Genomic DNA, 7,284 nt, shown 5'->3' on the forward strand with positions numbered 1-7,284 from the left:
GGGAACATCAAACGGGGAAGCCGGGGTCCCAAGGTGGGACAATTTCCAGCGGGTAGCCGGTGGGTGGGGGCCACCCGCCGGACTTTACTGTTCCGGGCAGCGGGTCGCCGGCGGGCAACTGCCCGCCCGCCGGCTGCCCGCTGCCGGGAAGGTGTTCTCGGCCGTGGGTAGGTGGCGGGTCCCCTACCCCCCACTGACTCTTATCACACAATACGCCCCGGGAACCGTTGTGGAACCCGAAACCATGCTTAGACACTTTACGACGTAATTAATGACAACACGTAGACAATTGACGGATCAAATACGAGAAACGAACGGCTCATAACCTATCATGCTTTCCTAGACATAATCAACACCCAAACATGCGATTTCCCCACCCCACAATCCAAGAATCATAACATACGATACAACCTAGGGTTCTAATCACTTTTATATCAACAAGGATACAATTCGTCTTCTAATTGCAAGATTCGGTAAGAATAACACATAAGCATCAAGAACATCACACAATTATCAGGAACAACACATAATCATCAAGAACTCCATATAATCATCAAGAACACCATAATTATCAAGAATCTCCCAATATCAAGATTATCAAGATCCCTCATGGGATCATCACATCAAACATTAATAATCATCATCATATCTCGCCAATCACAATAATATGGGGGAAACCCTAAGGGGGAATCATAGCTATGAAAATAGGTTTTGTTGAGACATGGGTTACCTCTTAGCCTTAATTAATTCCTTGGCTATGAAGGATCTTTCTTTAAGCTTCCTTGCTTTCTTGATTTCTCCTAAGGGGATTCTTGGAGCTCTTTTGGGGTGGTGGGGCATTAATCTTGTGGGGAGTTCTAGGTGCCTCTTAAGTCCCCTATTTATATATTTAGGAGTCCTAATTAGGAACTAATATTATAGGTTTGCTAATTCTATTCCTTTTGGAACTAAGGATTGGGCTTAGGGGTTGGGTTTATATATGAGGGCCCATGGACTATGGTGGGCCTTTTTCCCTAATTAATCATTATAATTTATTCTTTCTCTTGGGCTATTCATTAATTAGTTAAATGGTTTTAGGGGTCGTAACACGGGGTGTTACACTCTCCCCCCCTTACAAGGGGCTTCGTCCCCGAAGCCCGGTGTTATAGTCCATCCTTTCACCCCTAGACACCTCGTAGCTCGGCCTCCTGATTAGGGTTGCAGCCTTACGTTTGTCTTGGCTTGGGGTAGGCTAAACTTTTAATGGTGTTGTGGTAGAGGAGTTCCGGGTGTACCTCGGTCTCCTGCGCTGGAACTGGACGGCCCACGAGTGCCCAAGGCGGCCTCGATTGCTGCCACCCTCTGATCGAGTGCGCGTGTGGTGCGAATCAAGGATGAGAACCCTTCTTCCATGATTTGGTTCTGTCGGTTGAGTTGTGCGAGAATGCGCTCATTGACCGAACCCTCGTCCTGTCCCCTCGGGTCCCCTCCTGACCGTGGGTGCACTGACGGGTTAGGCCCGTCATCCTCCTCCTGTTCCTCATTTCCCTCCGAGCCCCCACAATCTTGCATGGCTCGCTTGAGCTTCTTGTTGGAGATGTCCAACCGGTCAACCAATTCTCTCCGCTCTTCCTCGGGTTTTTGGCAAATTTCTTCGAGGGTGAGGTAATGTCCCCCTTCGGTGTAGTAGATGTCGTTGCGGCGAAGGTTTTGAGCATTGAAAACCATACCATTGGCGGTTTTGACCTCGGTGTGGCTTAGGTCCACCCCTTTCTTTTCCATGATCCAACTTAGGATCATCCCGTAGGGTAGACTAAGCCGGTTGTTTGTCTTGCAGAATTCCATGTGCTTTAGCATGAGTGCCGGCAGGTTGAACTTGATTTTATGTTTCAAGAGATAAGCAAAGGTGCACTCTAGGCTCCCTACGTCCTTGCTTTTATTATTGGTGGGCAAGAGGCTATCGGTTACAATCATAACCAATATCTTTTGTTCTGCCGATAGCCACTTCTGGTTTGGCCGTGTGGCCGAGGTGAACCCGTCCTCCTTCCCGAGTAGGTACCCGAGGTAGTCCTTGTATCCCGTATTTTGGGTATCAATCCACCCCTTTCGGTCATAGTTAGACACACCCGTGGTGGTCAATTTCAAGAGCTTGGCCAAACGGCCTTCGGAAAGCACAATTTCCTTGCCACGGACTTTGGTGGTGATTTCTACCTTGTCACCCCGTTTGGTGGCTACAAGGTGTTGATAGAACTCCTTCACCAATTCGGGGTACGTATCCCCTTTGATGGTGAGATACGTATCTAAAAGCCCTTGATGTTTGAGCATATCAACCAATTCCGGAGAGAATTGGTCGGGTTCAAGTGCTTTACCTCCGATCATGGTGTAATCGGCGTTGCTCCACTCCGGGGTGCGGGTTCCGAGGGGTTTCTTTGGCATCGTGGTGCTTCGGTTGATGGCGACGTTTTCCGGCGTTTTTCCGGCGATCTTCTTTTCCGGCGAGGCGGCGGCGGTTTTCCGGCGAGTTTTCCGGTGGGCCTCCGGCGTGTTTTCCGGCGAGATGGCGGTGGTGTTCTGTCACGATTTTTCCGGTGGGGTCTCCGACGGTGTGGCGTCGCGAGGTGGTGGCGGCTAGGCGGTTCTGGGTTGGTGCGACGGCGTGGGGGTGGCGTTTGGGCAGCGGGTTGCAGCTGGGTGGCGTTCGGGTGGATAGCAGGTGATCTCCGGTGGCTCGGTTTGTTCGGCGGCGAGGCGGGGCGAGGTCGGCGGGGAGTGGTCTTTGGGGTCGAGTGCACTGGAAGGCCTTGTGTCCTTCCTCCCCGCAGTTGAAGCATCGCCAGGGATTGCCCGCGCAATCCTTGCCCCTGTGGCTTTTGTTGCATCTTGGGCAAGGGAAGCTTCTTGGATTAGCTTCGTTGTTTCCCAGGGCGATCTTTGGTTGGTCGGGTAGTTCGTCCTTGTGCCGGTGTCGTTTCTCGTTCTTTTCACTGGCGGTGCCCCACTTCCGGTGTTTCTTCTTCGTATTTGTTCCTGAACTCCGCATTGGAGTAGTTGGATTCGATAGAGATTCGCGGCGCTGGAGTAAGCTTCGTTGAGGGTCCGAGGTCTGCTTACCACTAGCGCCTTCCGAGCTTCGAAGTTGAGGCCCGACACGAATCTTTCTATCTTGGTTACCTCGGTGGGGACTAGCTCTGGTGCGAAGCGTGCCAGCTCGAGGAATCGTTTATGGTATTCCACGACGGTGGCCGTTCCTTGTTTTAGATGAAGGAACTCTTCGTACATGGATGCCTTTACGTGGGTTGGGTAGAATCTCTCTCGTAGTCGTGTCTTGAGGTTCTCCCAATTGAACCCCGGTTTTTGTTGATAAGTGGGTCCCTCGTGGATCCACCAGAGATCGGCCTCGTGCCCGAAGTAGAACGAGGCTATCTCTACGCGGCGTTCCTCCGGCCATTCTACTACCCCAAAAATCTTGTCAAGGGTTCGGATCCATTCTTCTAGGACCGCGGGATCCTCTTCTCCCGAAAACGTGGGTGGTCGGTGATTTGAAACTTGTCGGGCGACGTCTGAGTTTGCGTTTGATGGAGGTGGTGGGGGCCTGTTGTTGCGAAGGGCCGCGTCACTTAATGCCTGTGCGACTTGTGTCAGCTGTCGTAGGGTTTGGGTCAAGGGGTCGTCTGTGGCGGGCTCTGGAGTTCTTGATTGCCTTCTGTTCGGTGCCATGCTATCGTCTTTCTGGTCAGTGTTTATAAGAACGTTAAAGAGTAAAAGACATTTTTAGTCCTAATTTTATAGTGGCTTGGACAATTTTAGTTCTTTATAAAAAAATTTGCCATTTTATGGACAAAGTTATTGTGACGAGGACATTTTTGGTCCTCCGTCTATATTTCTGTTAGATAACCGTCTGAGAGAGGGGTAATTACGTCAATTTAGGCTATCTTCTTCTATCTATTATATCTATGTGTGTTTTGTTTTCTTCTCGGTCATAATTCGAAGGAGTCGGGGAGTCCAAGTTGCAGTTGTACGAAGAAATTGCCGGAGAATCAAAGCCGCCAAATAGGTTACTAATCAAATAGATAGAAGGAGAATCGAAGCCGCCAAACACACATTGATATAATAGATAGAAGGAGATAGCCTAAATTGACGTAATTGTCCCTCTCGGCCTCTCTCATACGGTTATCTAACAGAAATATAGACGGAGGACCAAAAATGTCCTCGCCACAATAACTTTGTCCATAAAATGGCAAATTTTTTTATAAAGGACTAAAATTGTCCAAGCCACTATAAGTCTAGGACCAAAATTGTCTTTTACTCAACGTTAAATTAGAGTCTGACGTACTTCTTATGCAGTAATAAGTGGGGAAGGGTTTTAGAATGAGGAAGGGTAAAGTGTAGAGAAGTTATGTGTAGGTTTCACAATCTCACCGCGCGTCCTAAGATTCCTGAGTCCTATGTTCCTTGGTACCTAGAGTTCAAGCCTAATGTCCTAAAGTCCGGTCTTAAGAGTCTTTTCCTAGGGTCAAACTTAGGCTCTGATACCAACTGTAACACCCCAGATTTTTAAGACATTTTAAGCTTATATAATAGAGGTAATATCTCATTACATCCCAAAGTGTATCATAAGTGTACGGGGTGCTATCCCACACCTGGGCTAGAGAACCCAGGTGCACAGGCTGTCTAACTAGTATCCATTGAAACACAATGCATAATATGGCGCGCAGGCCGAAAAGGGAAACTAATCTACTTCTACGTTCCAGTTCTAGCGCGCTCCAGTGCTCTAGTCCTCTGTGCCTGAAAGCCAAATATATCTGTTCAGCGAGAGATGCTGGTAACCCACTCCAACGCGTTGAAATACAATACATATAGAGATATATATAGATATACGAAAACCATTTTGAGCATGAAGATATATCCTACGAACTCTAGCTTTAAAACCGGGAATGACTAGACAGATAAGGCCAGACACAAGCAACAGTTATAACGAGCATATGCAGTTCACAACAGATAAGGCAGATAAGGCAAAGCATAAACAATGATCATAACCCAACATGAACAATCCTCAATATAAATCCCATAGTCACATCCCCCAAGACACTCGTAATCACAACTCGTCCCTGTCACAACACATAACACACTTTGTTGGCGCCACAGGACCAATCGCATGCCCATACATGAGGGTTAGCGCATATAGCTCTGACACGGCCCCGCAGCACCCTGCCCCGTATCGCAACACGGAGGGGTCGATCGCAACCGACCGATGAACCGCAGCTCATCATAGTGTTTGATCGCAACCAAACAGTGGACCGCAGCCCAAGAGAATGTCATCTGACCGCAGCCAGGAAAAAGGACGAACCGCAGCTCGTATGGAAACGTTTGATCGCAACCAAACGGTGGACCGCAGCCCAAGAGTATCAATCTGACCGCAGCCAGCTTCTGAACCGCAGCTCAGGATAACCAATTCGATCGCAACCGAATTGGGGTAACACACACACATAACACATAGCAAGCACATGCAACCCATATTACACATTGGGAAGGGGGAGAAAGCGCATAACAAAACCTATGCGTGATCCATCACATACTAAGAATAGTCCTAAGGGGTTCATACTCCTTCCACCTAGGTCAACGGGATACCAATTCAACTAGCATGCAATATAATAGACTCATAAACCTACGAACGGTACCCGAAACATCAAACTAGACATAGGCACGATAAACGGAGTCCGTTGGGACACCACGGGGAACGGGGGAACATCAAACGGGGAAGCCGGGGTCCCAAGGTGGGACAATTTCCAGCGGGTAGCCGGTGGGTGGGGGCCACCCGCCGGACTTTACTGTTCCGGGCAGCGGGTCGCCGGCGGGCAGCTGCCCGCCCGCCGGCTGCCCGCTGCCGGGAAGGTGTTCTCGGCCGTGGGTAGGTGGCGGGTCCCCTACCCCCCACCTACCCCCCACTGACTCTTATCACACAATACGCCCCGGGAACCGTTGTGGAACCCGAAACCATGCTTAGACACTTTACGACGTAATTAATGACAACACGTAGACAATTGACGGATCAAATACGAGAAACGAACGGCTCATAACCTATCATGCTTTCCTAGACATAATCAACACCCAAACATGCGATTTCCCCACCCCACAATCCAAGAATCATAACATACGATACAACCTAGGGTTCTAATCACTTTTATATCAACAAGGATACAATTCGTCTTCTAATTGCAAGATTCGGTAAGAATAACACATAAGCATCAAGAACATCACACAATTATCAGGAACAACACATAATCATCAAGAACTCCATATAATCATCAAGAACACCATAATTATCAAGAATCTCCCAATATCAAGATTATCAAGATCCCTCATGGGATCATCACATCAAACATTAATAATCATCATCATATCTCGCCAATCACAATAATATGGGGGAAACCCTAAGGGGGAATCATAGCTATGAAAATAGGTTTTGTTGAGACATGGGTTACCTCTTAGCCTTAATTAATTCCTTGGCTATGAAGGATCTTTCTTTAAGCTTCCTTGCTTTCTTGATTTCTCCTAAGGGGATTCTTGGAGCTCTTTTGGGGTGGTGGGGCGTTAATCTTGTGGGGAGTTCTAGGTGCCTCTTAAGTCCCCTATTTATATATTTAGGAGTCCTAATTAGGAACTAATATTATAGGTTTGCTAATTCTATTCCTTTTGGAACTAAGGATTGGGCTTAGGGGTTGGGTTTATATATGAGGGCCCATGGACTATGGTGGGCCTTTTTCCCTAATTAATCATTATAATTTATTCTTTCTCTTGGGCTATTCATTAATTAGTTAAATGGTTTTAGGGGTCGTAACACGGGGTGTTACAACATTGATGAGTTTGTTACAAGGAACGAAGAAGAAGAAAATGTCACACATGGTGCACATTTGTTGGACAGTGGTCTATATGATGTTAGTGTGTTGAATCAAACAGAAATTAACCAAGAACATTATGCCATGCAAGTCAGCCACCATACAGAGGAAATTCAATCAATCCATGCAGAAAGTATGCAAGGTGACACACACGTGTTACACACGCCAGAAAGATAAGGGAATTTACTAGAAAATCAAGCACAATCTCACATGCTTGGAGACAATTCTGCTCAAGAAGGAGCAAGGTGTATTCCCGCAACCCAAGAAGATCAAAACATTGATGGCACAACCTCAAGTGAAAAATTGAAAAATCTGGAGAATGTTGTACTAAGTCTTGTTGACTGAATGGAGAGTATGTTTCAAGGTATCTACAGTCATGTGGATAATGTTGTCAATACTCAAGGAGAAA

This window comes from Ipomoea nil, unplaced genomic scaffold (assembly GCF_001879475.1).
Source record: "Ipomoea nil cultivar Tokyo-kokei standard unplaced genomic scaffold, Asagao_1.1 scaffold0873, whole genome shotgun sequence".
Classification (NCBI taxonomy): Eukaryota; Viridiplantae; Streptophyta; class Magnoliopsida; order Solanales; family Convolvulaceae; genus Ipomoea; species Ipomoea nil.